At 40.8% G+C, this 15,270-nt stretch overlaps 1 protein-coding gene across 1 annotated transcript in view; it reads right to left on the reverse strand.

Annotated features, from left to right (window-relative positions):
- fbxl17 (F-box and leucine-rich repeat protein 17) overlaps positions 1 to 15,270 on the reverse strand; it is a 222,909-nt gene that overhangs the window by 55,136 nt on the left and 152,503 nt on the right. The window lies entirely within an intron of this gene.

Consider the following 15,270-nt stretch of genomic DNA (forward strand, 5'->3'; position numbering starts at 1 on the left):
GTCGCTGATTCTCAGGGTAACTCCCTGATGTTCCCTGATGAGACTCTGATGTTTTAAATAGAGGACACTTTTAATCCTATCTTAGTAAAACATCTACATAGACCTGTATTCATCCAGGATCAAGGAAGACAATAGTTTATTTGCAAATCATGTTGAGGCGTTTGCTTGTGCATAATCACAGCCAAACCAGAAATATATCTGCTGAGGGAAGAGGAGAATGTCAAACTTATGCAAAGGATTACCAAGCAAGGTGATGTAATTCAAACATTAGACGTTAAACATATGCATGCATGCATTTGTTTAAGAGCTCTGGAGGGGTGAGGGATGAGGGATGAGGGATGATGTCACGTCGTGTCAATCTGTATTGAGCCGTAGAATAAGTTGGTGTTGTGAAACCGTGCACAATCGCAGCACCAGTACAACCCTTGGGAAAAAGGCATTTTAAACCTTATCTTGGGGCAAAGTCACCAAACTTTTTATGCATTTTTTTTGGGTTAGGGTTAGATTTGACTGGCGATTGTATACATGCCATTTTTATGTTCCTGTGACCATTGGAAGTAAAGTTTTGGCTTTCTCCCCATTCATTCAAATAGGGGCTTGGTCTTGTCAGCCCGAAATACAGTAACTGCCCAAGGGCACTGCCAAGATGGCTGCCCAGTGGCAAGACTTACCTAAAAAGGACTTTGATGTTAGCCGGCGATTTGCACTTACACAACATCACAGAGACTAGAAATTCGAGGCACTTGTTTATCTTAAAATAAGGCAGATGCTCATAGCCTTTTAACAATCAGTGATTCTTTTGATAAAAGTGCAAACAGAACCAAACTACTCACTCGATAGAGGAACAGAGATCTGCAGGCATATATGTGCCTTGTACAAGAAAACAATGACTTAGTAGTACCACTGTTGATCAAATATGGCCCAACTAAAACTTAAGATACAATACTTTTAAATGTATGTACCTACGCTCTTCCCTGTTTTACAATCTGTGCAGCAAACACTCAGAATAAGCACGTAAAGCCGTGCTCACACAACCAAACACACACTTGCGGATGACACTCGGATACATGAGCAAAAGCACAAACAGGCCTCCCCAAGTGTCTCTTTCCTGCGTCAGGGTGTCGGGAATATAATTGAGGGCTTACAATGCGCTCCCCTTCTGCTAAGCCTTGCTATCTATCAGGCCACACACTGCTCTCACAAACTGCCCTCCGCTGGTACATATCTGATTAGGGCTCCTCTGTAAATGAAGCTTTACAGGACAGGCCGATAACAGAAGGAGAGAGCATAGGAGGAGAAGAGGGGAAAGACAGATTACAATATGTAAAGAGGAGGCCAGGCGCGGACAGACTTGAGTACCAAACAAGAGCACCAAGGTAGGGACAAGTATGGGAGGAATCTGATATTTTGATGAGGCAGAGAGGTAGAGTGAGGTCATGAAATGCCGTCATGGCAATATCATATCTATGTGACCACTTGAGATCGACAAAAATGGCTCCCAGCATTCATCATTGAACCAGTAATGTTTAACAGTCGTTTTCACTTCATTTTATAAATGGCCCTGGCCAAAACAATATCTGAGCCACTCTTTAATACAGATTCTTTCAAGTACATTTCGCATATCGGAGAGGACATATGTTACATCTGGAAGCAATATTTCATTCTGATAGAGCATTTCAAAATTTCAATTAACTTTGCATGAATTCACACAGTTAATCATCTATTTTCTATCACCCCCAGGAGTTTAATTAATAACTTTTCACCTGTTCTTTCATTCTTTAACCTGAACTCATGAGGTAGGGACACTCAACTGGCAGCCTTAAGTCATTTCAAGGGTCCATTTGATTTATTTTGGGCCAGTAATTGAAAACAATATTAATTTATTCTATAAACTGTAAGTGCCTTGAGATATTGCCCTGTCAAAGTTAATAGCCAATGGATTCAATTGCTTGCCAAATACAGGTAGATAGCTTTCCAACAAAACCGAACCTTGTTTTCAGAAAGATTTTGTTTGCTTAGAGACTTCATTCAGTTATGGTTAATTTTAATGTATGCATATAATGAGCTTTACAAGTCATGAAACATAACTGGTTGGATGCTTTTATGGTCATTAACCAAAATTGATACACCATCATTACATAGCCTACCAAACATGCATCATTTGTAAAAGGCAGAACATGTTTGTTAAATCATTAATGTTTCGTTTCAATAACCTGACCTCATCCTGTAATCAGAAGCCCTTGTGTTGGCTCTACCATGTATGGCACATATGTAAAATGTTATAGATGATTCTATTTCTTTACAAGGGCATCCAAAGGAACTCTTCTTACTTGCTTTACAGTGGAGAGTTATGGGTTTAAGGTGCGGGCAACAACCTTACTGCCAATTGAACAATCCTACACATTATACAAAACAGACACATGCTAAATGAAGCACATATGCTCTGTTGCTGTAAATCAAGAGTGTGCCAAGACCACAAACCCCCGCTGCCTTTTATGTTTAAAGAGCAGTGATTTACACATGCCTTTTATGATATAATCACGTACATGCTCGCAAAAATACACTCTAAGTATAATGGCAGGGTTTTTTTCTTTGTTTCATCAGTGTCATTGATCAAATGATGAGAGGGAAGCCAGCACCCTTGCCAGAGCTGCTCCTGAAACACGTCTAAGAGTCATGAGCCGAGCCATTTAAACATGGCCGATGCATTATGTATTATAGCCGTTCCCTGTCAACGGAGTGATGTACGGTACTTTTGTCAAACAATGGAGTAACAGCAGGGAAAGATATCACATGAACAGAGAGGACAAAAGGAATGAAAGTGAAGAAGTTAAAAAAAAACCTGACTTCTGGAGGCAATGAAAAGTGAGGAAGATGATATAAGAAATCCAAATGAAAAGTGACCTTTAAGTACAAATAGATTTTGCATTTAGATACTTGGTAACCTTCCTGTAAGCAGAGGGATCCTACAGAGATAAAGACGGGGATGTTCTCTTGGACAGCGGCCACCGAGGTGGACTAAACCATGGTAACGATAGGAGGTAAATGACAGGTCAAAAGTCGGCGCCAGCAGGAGGAAATGACATCAGCGGGAAGTATGAATAAACAGTGGGAGACAATCATCCAATACAAGCACTGACCTTGCAAGGGATTAGCAGCGGCATTATCTCTCAAATATACAGATGTAGAAAAATGAGTGAGGGGGGTGACCTTCTGAAAAGAAAGTTTGTAATTTCAAGTTTATGTTTAACTCAAAGGTAGACTCATAATCTAAATGATAGCAAGTTGCTAATGACTAAGAAGCAGCAGCAGTATTTTCCAACAAATGACATTTTGATGATTAGAATAACATTTTAAAGGGGAATTTTTAAACCTTGGCCCTACATTTACATGTTTGGGTGTGTAAATGATCCATACTTATGAAAAAGTTTTGAAATCGGACCTTTTGTTAAATAATAACAGCTGTTCTGTCACCAGAAACACAAGTCTTATTCATGCAGTGATCTCATCCTGATATCTCGGGAGGTGAGCGGTTACAGTTGTTGCCTCATCTAGGTTGTCAAAATCGGTTAAATATTCAGCCATGACTTTGGAAATAAATTCTTGCCAGTAGGTCATCTGAGTAAACTCCCAACTCCTCTTTCCAACTCTCTGACTGGCCGGGTATTCCTGCAGCAACTCAAATTGATTAGTCTCTGATTTCAGACTGAGACTTGTCCTTGAACAAGACTGCGTTTATGGTAACAACACGGATCTTAATGGACGCAACGTTGACGGTCTGAGCTACCCCACGGGAATACTTTGCAGCCATTGCAGCCATGATATGGCTGCCAGCAACAACTTTGAGTAAGTATGAAGCATTTACACATGCAAAGATATACATATAGGGCCCAGGTTTAACTACTGGAATTTCCCTTGAAGCAACATACACTGTATACATATAATAATGGCTTTTCATAGGCTCTTCCCCAGGCATGTTGAATTCAAATTCAAATAACACACACACAAACACTCCCGAACTATATTACAATTCTTTCTAAATATTTCATTGAGTTATATTGTGATGGTTTTGCAATTCCTTTGACTTCAGAATGTATTGTATATATATATATATATATTTGTTTTGAGTGTAACTGTCATAAACAAAAGACTTCAGAGTCACTAAGTGTCTCGATAGATAGATAGATAGATAGATAGATAGATAGATAGATAGATAGATAGATAGATAGATAGATAGATTCGGGAAAATGTAACTGCCGGCCAAGATTTAGAAATAAAGCATTCTTTAAGCCTCATCACTGAAGAAGAAGTCTCAATTGAAAAGCATGCCCTACAGCAAAAAACATCCCCAGGCATTCTAGTACAATTACATGCTGCTTCTGCTCAACACTGAATTTTTATTTGGTGGAGTTTGACTGAGTTTAAACATACTGTAAGTATTTTCATGCTTTGCAGGCTCTTTTGTATTACTAACCACCAAGAACGATAAACCTGGGATATCAGAGAAATACCAAAGGCTGATTGTGATTACAAGTTAGATAATGACATGAATGGTATTTACAAATCGAAAGAGCGTAATCATCATAACTCTTATCAGACGTGAAGATGGCATTCATCACATATGTTGCTCGCATTTCTAGCAGTAATATCTGAGAATCTAAACTACCATTCAGGTCTTTCCAACATCATAACAGCTGCTTTGATTTCTTTTACAGATACTTAGTCACCTGTATTCACTGTTCTTCTGTTGGTTGTTCTGTTTCAAACCAGAAAAAGTTCTTAAACACAAACAGACACTTTAACAATTTTATTTTAAAGTTATCATCAGAAAGCCCTTCAGTGGGGTATGAAATTATCTTTATTCGAATAATTATCTGCAGACCTTCACATTACTGCAACATCTTTTCAGACAATCGTTCTGCAGCGGTTTTGTCAGTGTGTGTAATTCTGCAAAAATGCTGAAAAGTCACTTAAATATCGAACCAATCAAAAATGGTAAGAAGACAAAAGAAAAAAACTAATTAAAGTAGAAGCAGCAGTAGAAATATAAGACCAAAAGGATGGGGAAAGAAATAAAGACCTCTCATGTACAGCATCCCCCCTTAAGGGCCGTCGCTGAGAATGAGCCAGAACTAACTGTAGAACTCACAGCAGGGTGCTTTTACTATTAAACACTCCCACTTTTGGTCACCTACACACATCAACACCCACGTAACCCACAGGACAGCTCCATTCACACCTGGGAGAGATGAGGAGGAGGAAGATGAGGAGAGAGGGGGACCGGGTAAGAGAGCAAGGCAGTGAGGGAGAGGGAGGAAGGAGGGCGACAATGCAGAAGACAATAAAAGGAGATGGAGAAGAGAAAGAGAAAGCCTTCAAGTCATTATAGCAATACAGAGCATTTTACACCTGTCCACGGGCTGAATCAGTGCTACTCTGAGACAATGGCACAGTAGATGTGATGCTGCCTCCTGAGAAATACTTGTCATACTGTACCTAGACACACACACACACACACACACACACACACACACTAGAACTAATAAGAAAAATAAGAAAATGCAGTGTTTCGCTTCTATAAACAAAAACCTTATAGCCAGCAATAACTGGGACGTCTTCTACAACTTACACAGCTTGGTGTTATTGAGTCCCACGGGCACATTTAAAGGCCGCTGTTATTGGGAACTACAGGGCTGAGATGATGGCCAGGGGGGGGGGGAGAGAGGAGGAGATGGAGAGTGGAGAGATAGAACAAATGGACCATTTATATCAAAGCTTCATAAAACACACATGGGGCCTCTTGTTACTAAAGCTACCTCTATCTCGAACAGAAACATTATCATCATCCAGCGGTTCATAGATACGTGATTACATCCTCTGGCACCATGTATACACACACACTGACACACACACACACACACACACACACACCTTTGTACACAGGGAAACATACATCTGCGTCGACAGAGACACGCATTTACATATAAATCTATATATAAACACATTCACCCAAGTCATTTCAATCCTGCTTCTCCATAGACCTAAGCCTAAAATAGCAGAGGCTTAAGATTTCTTTTTCCAAAAGTTACGGCAAAGTGTGTGTGTGCTGAAATTTGATAGTGTGAGTGAAGGAAGATATTAGCATGAGCTCAAAAGTGCATCTATAATATGTGTGTACTGCCTGTGTGATTGCGTTTGCGTCCGTGTGTGTTAATGCAAACGGAACTCGCCTGGCTGTAATCCCTGAAGCAAGAGTGTGTGTTTCAGTGTGTTTCTGTGTGTGTGTGTGTGTGTGTGGGTGAGTGAGAGAGAGAGAGTTAGTGTGTGAGTGTGTTTGTGTGTGACCAGTAAGATGGTAGACAGCGTAAGCCCCAGCCTTCACAGCTTAAGCCCCCCTCACTTTTCTCCCCCATAAGGCAAACAGTGGATAGACCACAGGGCTTAGCTGGAGAAAGAGGAGGAGAGGACAATATATGGAAACTAATTCAATTTCAGCCTCTTTGCACTGCTCCCCAATCTGCAAATACCACCCCACCACAGGCTGATGTAAGGAAATGGAAATCTCGATTTATATACTCAGCTACACACTATGAAGAATCTGTAGATTGGAACCCTATGGAAGTGTACTTATGCACTTGAGCAGCGGTCATCCAGTTAAATGCCTTCCCTCGGGGGAGGCTCAAGTCCAGCCTCTCGAGCTGCTCCTCCTCCCTTCTTCCCCATCACCCTCTCAATTTCCCTGTAAGTCATCTAATGAACTTTCCAAACTTGCAAATGGTGGGAAAATGGTCATTCTTCTTATTCTCTATGGAAAGGCTGCTTGCAGTTTCCGTGGCTGAAGGCCAAAGGCTTTTTCATTTCTGATAGAGACATTCTTCACTCACTTTTATGGTTTTTGCTTATTGCATTTTCTATTCTGTTATTGTAAAGTGTTACCAATGAAACCACAGAAGTTTGGATGTTAACTTATTTCCTGGCTGAAACAATTATAAATAAAACATAAAATGTTGCCAATCAGTCATCTGATGCTTTCCTCTGTTTCATTTTTGCAAAAGTGAAGATTTGCTGCATGCCTACTCTTGTTGGCTGACACTGATGATGTGTGGATATTATCATGCGTACCTTATCTCTTGACATCACTTGGAAATGTCTTCTCAATTGATAGACAACAGGGAATAATTGATTAATCCAGGAACAATGCATTAATTGTGGATTAAATTAATTGTCAGTTGCAGCCCTTGATAACACAGAGCAAATATTACCCCCCATGCTTAAGCATCCTGGAGTCCAGCTCTGAGCGCGTTGTAATGCTGGTTGTTTTCCCGCAGCTCAGGCACTCTCATTGATTTGCAGAGATAATAACCCACTTTATGAGTATTTGCCCTTACCATGTCCAGTAGCACTCTGAAACATATGTTACTCTCTCCATACCATCTCTACTACCGCTTCAGGGAGAAAATACACGGCTTATGAATTTTCCGAGTAGGTGCTATTTCTGTGCAACGCTGCTCCAATAGTTTTTAGGGTCTTGGCGCGATACGGAGAAGGGTCATGGGAGTTGGCCTGTGGGCTCCATTTCCTCCGGTTCCATTGTTTTACGCTTAATGGAACTGATCTCAGGAGGATCGCGCCTGGGCAGTTCTCCTGTCAAGTTGTGTTGTGATGGTTACACTTTTCAACATGTAGGTCGCCAGGTGAATAACAAATATTTAACTCTCAAAGACCAAAGAACTCGAAGATTAAACCCTGTATTTTGTTGATACTGAGGATTTAACAACATTATTGATTCACTCTAGATTCTATGATTTTACAATCAATGAATAATCACAAAATTGTGACGGTGTGACAGATGAAAACAGAATTCAAGAATTCGAACTGACCAATTGCATGAGTTGTAAATCACTTAGACGCTGCTACTCAGCCAATGAAATCTGAGCATTGCATCAAGCGTTATGATTCGAGTCAGACAGAAAAAACACACGCAGACGAGAGACCAGGCGAGAGATGGCAGTCTGCGAAAACAGAGCTTTAATCAAGAATGCATCTTAAATGTTCATTTGTTCCACCATTTTGACTAATCGCCTACTGCTTATAGATGTATTTTTTACTTTCCTTAAACTGAGTCCCAACATGGCAACAGCAGCAGCAAACCTAATAAGCCTAAGTAAAACTAAAAGTGTCTCTGCCAGTCTTTCACGAACACCAAATTACTGGGAAAAAAGTGACTAATAGACCTGCAGATACTAAACTGCAAATTAAGAAACCATTACCATTTTCGAAGTCGACACTCACACATGAACACACACACAACCACACTCACAGTGGTAATGCAGACAGACAAAGATTGTCGACTGACTCTCTCCCCTTTGCAGCCCACATAAATCTGCCGTACCGCTCTGCGCATTTTAATCGACTCCTTTAAGAGTTACATTATTTACCTACTGAATGCCAGACAGAGAGGAGCAAACAAGCTATTACACTATCTAAGTTTACATCACATTATGTTTCACAGCACTTAGACTGTAGGTGGTGAATAACTGCTTAGCAAACAAACAAGATGGAAGGAAAGCACGCACGACTGGAGTGCGGAGAGAAATAGAGACGTGAAAAAGGAAAAGACAGAAAGAGATAGAAGCTGATGCACGAGAACAGCCGACACAACGACGCTACGGCCATTTACATAGTTAATATGTCTGTGAGGTTTTATCAGGACTCTTGCAAATGCAATAACTGATCATCTCATTTAATTCTCCTGAATTTACTGCAGTGTTTCAAATATTGGTTGACATTTCAAGAATGGCTCCATGCCATGGGGCTCACAAGAACAGATATTATGCTGAAGGGTTTGACTTGTACATCAATCCAACAAATAGTGCAGAATAATAAAAACTGAAGACTGGCTTAAGGTTAAAAGCTAGACAGTAAATCTTGCACTTTGAGTGTATCCCTAATGGCCTCATCATACTGTATACAGGAGCATCAGGATCACATGTCATTTTTACTAGCGGTAAGATAGTTACCGCAATGTTTCAGCTGCTTTTATGCTAAGTAACCTCACCTTGTAAACAGCACTATGATACTCTGGGGAGTGAGTGTGTACCAAAATTTCCCCAGTGACACGGGAACTTTGTTGAAGCGCACAAAACGTGCCTCACAAAGGCATGTAAACAAGCACACAGCCACACATATACACACATACAGCAATACTTTCTTCATTCTTGAGGTTGTGCTCAAGGGGAGGGGCAGGGAAGCCCCATCTATCAACGTTCAGTACATTTAGAGTAAAGCGCCGCGGATGAAAGTGCGCGCTGAAAGATGAATGGAAAGACGGATGAGATGGGAAAAGAGAGCAGGAAGGGGTTCGGTGTTGGGGGGAAAAAAAAAAAGGGAAAAGGGAGAAAAAGCGTGGATGCATGTTAACTATGTGAGAGCTATGAAGAGGGTGATCAAATAAGAGAATAAGACACCAAAAATTGAATGACAACAATAATCTCACAAGCTGACACATGGGTAAATACAGATGGACATAACAATGAAATGCACAATCTGAGAAGCTCAGTCCTTCTTATACAACAACACAACACAATCACAACAGTCTGGAAGATGGGCTGTCATTGTCAACATTTCTTATTAGGCGGAAAATAGTTGTGGAGACGCTTGATCAGAAAATATTTTTCCCATTTTAATCCTCATGTTCCCATTAATTATATCCAAATACCCCTGAGATAAAAGGGTTACCTTGATGATTTAACTATGCTATAGTATGATGTCATGTCAAATCTGTTCCTTCAGGTCATCTGGTATGGCGGATGGCTCTTTCTTTCTACCAACTTCAATTGTATGCAGAACTTGTAACTAGAAACTTCTATGTATCACAGCCTGTTCTCACTCCCGATACATCAAATACAGCAGCCTGGTCATTAGTCCTAGGCTTCAAAGTTGGACGCTCTAGTTACGCCTCTAGCATCCCTTTTTGAAGGGCTGATCCAGTGAAGTAGTATATAGAGCGAGAAAGTCAGAGTCAGGAGGTGGCTGGGGTGCTTGTAAGGCTTTTCCTCTGGAGAATGTGTTATGTTTGTGAGTAAGAGTCAAGAGTGGTTCAGGTTAACAAGGGGGATGCATTTTGGTCATTTCCTAACAAAGAGGATGGCAGCCTCAGTCATATCCCATCAGTTCCATGTCATTGCTATGGAAAAGATGCCAGTTCAAAGCACAAAACTGGCCTGTAGCATTTTCCGAATGCTGTACAGTCACATGGCCACGATAAAGAACGTGAAAATAAACTTATTTAAACTGAAGCTGAGTGTATTAGGAGGTTTCTACAAAGAATTTCACTTGCTATTAGCAGCACACTCGACAGAATTTGGTTTGTTTGTCGTTTGAAACTGCTAATATTCTGCACTCGTGAGACAGCCAGGAGAATTTCATGTCCGTATTACTTGAAAGCACTCAAAATGCCAGTCCTTCAACATTTGCTATGCAAAAAATGAATAAGACTTCCATCAGTCTTGAAGCCTGAAATAATCCCTCCCACTTCGTCACTCTATAGCAGCTCCGCTTGAAGTCCTCTAAAAGTACACCAAAGCTGCTCTTTTTTTCTCTCCCTCTCACTCATACAGTCTCCCTCAGGTGTCTCTCTCGATCTTGTATTCACACAGATGTACACAGGAGGCCGTGACTGACAAGGTAAGGGATCGTGAGGAGGCGTGCGGGTGAAAGAGGAGAATTACCATATGTAAAGAACGGAGGTGCCAAGGTCTCTCTTTTTGTCTCCGGATAAAGAAGGTAGGCTACATGGGACAAGATAAGTGCAGAGAGATGGACACAGTCACAGTGCAGCCACACAAATTGGATGTATGTGAATGCAAATCACACACACGTAGGAACAAAGGATGCACTCAGACAATGAGTGCCAGAGCGAGAGGAGACGAGGAGGTATCACTGTCTATACAGGTGTACTGAAGATACAGTATGGGCCCCGGGTCAGTCAAGGAGGATGACAGCGGTGGCGTAGAGATCTGATTAGCAGTGGGAGCGAAGCTGAGTAGGGTTTCTCATCAGGATCAGCTTTCAAACCAATGTTATAGTGGTACTTTTATTTCTGCTGGGGAGGTGGGCAAACTGAGACCACGCAGTCAGTACGCCTATGGGAATAAAGAATTTCGGTGGTCGCCCCTTTTTATTTTATTATACCACGTGCAAAAAGTAAAAAAAAAAAAAGGGACAAGTGTCGTCTACTGTGACTTTAAAACAACTGCCTCACGTTTTGTGTCAACACTTTGACTGTGTCCATCTACCCAGGCTTACCTCGCCCCTTAGAGGCCGCCGGCTTTATCCAGAGACAAAAAGGGAGAACTTGACACATCTGGTCTATACATTCACATAATTCCCTTCTTTGACCTGCAACCTCCTGCACAATCTGATCCCCCTGCATGAGCTGTTGTGGCTTGGGACATGGAGTGGGTCGTCCACTGATCACAGGGCTGGTGATTAGATCCCCAGTGTAGGCACAGACCACTGAGCCAATGGGCAAATTAAACACTGAACAAATGTGGACAAAGCACTATATAAATGCTACCTACTCCCATTTACGGTGAGACACTGCATGCTATTTTCTCAGGCACTGGAAGAGTTTTTAAATTTTATTTACTCCATCAAAACTTCCTTAATATTCTCTCAAACTATTTTCAACTGACCTCTCTAACTCATGAGTTTTGGAGTGGCCTGTTTATCTTTACTTATTTTGTTTTTTAAAAAATCTGACGAGTCTGTCATAGTCACAGAGTTTTGATTTTTTATAAAATAAACTCACTCAATCTGCTTCTAGACCCAGACTTGCATCGCTTTAACGACTGTAACATGACATTTAAATATATAATTATGGCGTGTGTTGGAAAGTGTCTTTGAGGCCCAGGAAGCCTGGAAGTGGCAGTGATAAGTGGGCACTCTGAAGATTAGGGGTTCTTACACAAAGGGTCAGGACTTGAAATTGCTCAATGGACTGCAGCTGGAGGGTCCCCATATGAAAAGATGAGTTGTATTATCTACATATTTTTGGGTCCCAGGGTAATACTAAATGTATTCCATATGGGTTCCTGCATTTTCGACTCCAAGAACTACTTGACTCCACACTCCTGGTGTTGGATTAGTGAGGCTTTATTTCATGCACGGTTTCCAGAAACCCCTGAACTCACTTTTGTAGAGAGAAGTTAAATTACCAACATAGTTAAGGAATACAAAGTGTTAATTGAATTAAATGGTTTCTTAATTAAATAAATTAAGAATGCCTTAAAGCAAACTAATGCTGTAGTTTAATGTCTTTTATTATACTTATTTTTCTTTTTATACCAGGAAAGTACGGTACCTTCTGTGCCTACATTTTCTGCCTCTTTAGTTTGATTTATAGACACATATTACAGTGTTGATGCGCGTGAACTTGTGTGTGTGGTGGGTGTTAATGGCTTTGAAAAATGCCACGGAGAAAAATGCTTGAAAAGTAAGAAAACACGTGTACATAAAAAGATTAAGTAGCACAAAGAAAACAGAGGCAGACAGACAGAGGAAGTCTGAATGGAATGCGGTTTAGAGGTTTATCAAAATATTCCAGTAGCGTGACCGATTTTCATCATCAATCATTAGCTACAGGTGTAAATCTCATGAAATATGTGAATTTAACAGCTGGATTCCAGAAGATATCCAGGTGTTTTTAGCAAGTCTTTATACTGCCTTGAATGCAACCAAAATGTTATTTAAGCTAATTAGTTTTCATGTTCTTTGATGAATGGGAGAGAAGTCACGGCGCTAATAGGGCTTTCAGTAAGATCATTACGCCAAAAAAGCTCTACCCTCGTTTTTTTCCGTTTGTTTCTTCTTCCTCGCAAAATAATCTCCAAAGCCATCTGCACTGGGAGTAAAATTACATGTTGCCTAGCTCTCTCTTTCTGTCATCTAAACCTGTCTTTATGTCTGTCCTCAAAGCTCCTATAAAATCGGCACAGGAAGCGAAAGCTGGGAGGAAAAAACAGAACACTCAAACGTAAGAGGCTTGTGGACATCTCAAATGCACTCACAGAGGCCATTAATAAAAATAATTAGCACAGGAGATGGGCGGAAAAAACGGGGGCCAGCTTGGCTGATGTAAAATCTCATTTCTGTTATTTAATTTATCAGAGACTGAAGCAGGAAAACCACCAATCATTTTGTTAGAGCACAGAGCTCCAACAACAGGCATCTCAATCCTAGAAGGACACACACATACACACACACACACACAGTGATCCCATCACCAGCTAAAGGGGGCCGGAGGGGTCATTAGTGAAGGAAGAAGATCAGATATCACCAATTCATCTTGGTCAAAATGATTAGAAAAACACAGAGTTCGAGGGGGATATTCGGGGGGGTTGGTTGTGTGTTCATGGTTTAATGTACTATTGTGATCTTGGAGTCATCAATCAAGCACCAGTCGGCGCACGCCCACGAAACCTTTCACACACACAGTTAAGGTTTAGGTTCAGAGAGGTCAGGGTGATTATTGTCACTGTAACTCACAGGAAGTCAGCAGCAAACTGCAGCACGTGTTAGAGAGTAATCATTTAAGTCTACACTCTGTGGCGACACACGTGACATGAGTGCAGTTTTGTTGGGGAAAGCTGACAATTAGTGCTTTTTCCCCATTTTTTCCCCATCTGTTGTCACTATTTAGGACAAGCACCACAGGATGGGCAAAAAGTGGTAGCGTACAGAGGGGAACAAGATGAATGTATACGTTTATATTAGTGAGATCAGAGGCAGCGGCTGGAGCTGCAAGTTTCTGACTGTCTGATACACCATTTGGACAAATGTATTGATGTGGTTTGCTGATAAGTCTGAAACTGGATGCTGCGTTCCAAGATGTCACTCTGTTCACTTCTTTGACAGTTGCGTACTGACCGCATCCGCCAAAACCAATTTTCAGGGTTCCACTTGAGTCTCCAGCCAAGCCAGCAGAGAGCACACACGACGCGAGAGACTTCCTCCGTCCAAGCCAGCTGACTTCTCGTTGGCTCCTGACGCTCATAAACAGGATGACAGGTTCTTCTAGACTTTGCAAACTTTCTATGACCGAATGGATCAAACTCTGATCATACAAAGACTCATTCTGGGTGTTGGTGACACTCAGAAATCACCATTTTCTAAGACAAGAAAATAGTCTTTTAGGCAGGCAACATTGTTTGACGTCAACCAATATCCCAATATCTCATACAACGTCTCAATGGCCCACACAAAAACAGCACCTGACCCGCCTAAGCTCTCTAAACCCTCGAGAAAACACAATGGGACTAACAAGCACAAGCCTTGTTTGTCTCTTATCTCAGTAGTTCCTTTGTGCAAACTTCAATAGACCAATCATTCAGACAACGGCGAGTAAAAAAAAAAAAAAAAAATGAAGCAATTTAATCTTTCTTAACAGACAACAGGTAAAAAGCAGAACAATCAAAACACAGGCTATTTACTTTCTTAAGTCCAAAGAAGACAAGAAAACTCATTGGGACAAACAAGCAGGAGACCAGTTAGTTTGATATCTTATTGCTCCCTTTGTGCAATTTTGAATAGGCAATTTTGAAAAGATTCACTCTGACAATGGTGAGCTGACTTAATATATAAAAAAAGAGAAAACAGACACAAACCCTAGCTATTGAAAGTTTATGGGACTTAAAAAAAATCAAAAATCAAATTAAACTTACCTTAACAATCAAACTCAAGTAAACACGCTTCATCCCAGTTCGATCGTCATTCTGAGCACAATGCGGATTGTCTGTATTTTGATTCGCAAAGATGATTGGAAATACGATAGTGACAAACAGAAATTCAGATTGTGCTCTATTGACTGCCTCCTGGAAAAAATAAAAGTAGCCACACAGACGCAGAAGTTGGCTACAGGCTGTCATTTGCGCAAGTCTTAGGGTACACACATGAACAAACAGACACACATGCATGAAACGGCACCGCAATAATTAAACAGACAAACACTGGCCACACAAGGAAACAAATAATTCATGCTGAATACTGAAGTGCTCCAACTGTAGTAGATAAAAGACTATATTCTGTAAAAACCCAGCGCAGAATATTGAGCTGTGACTTAGAGAATTTTCTACTTAAACTTCTAACTACAACATGAGCGTCTATGAACTGCACCGAGGAGATCCGGCGAACATTACTTTATTCTGTGTGAAACTTTTCAATAATATTTTTACTGTTTGCAAGTCTCAGAAGGGCTGAGTCGTAAAAATC

The sequence above is a fragment of the Pagrus pagrus genome (assembly GCF_965226575.1).
Source record: "Pagrus pagrus genome assembly, chromosome: 8".
Taxonomy (NCBI): domain Eukaryota; kingdom Metazoa; phylum Chordata; class Actinopteri; order Spariformes; family Sparidae; genus Pagrus; species Pagrus pagrus.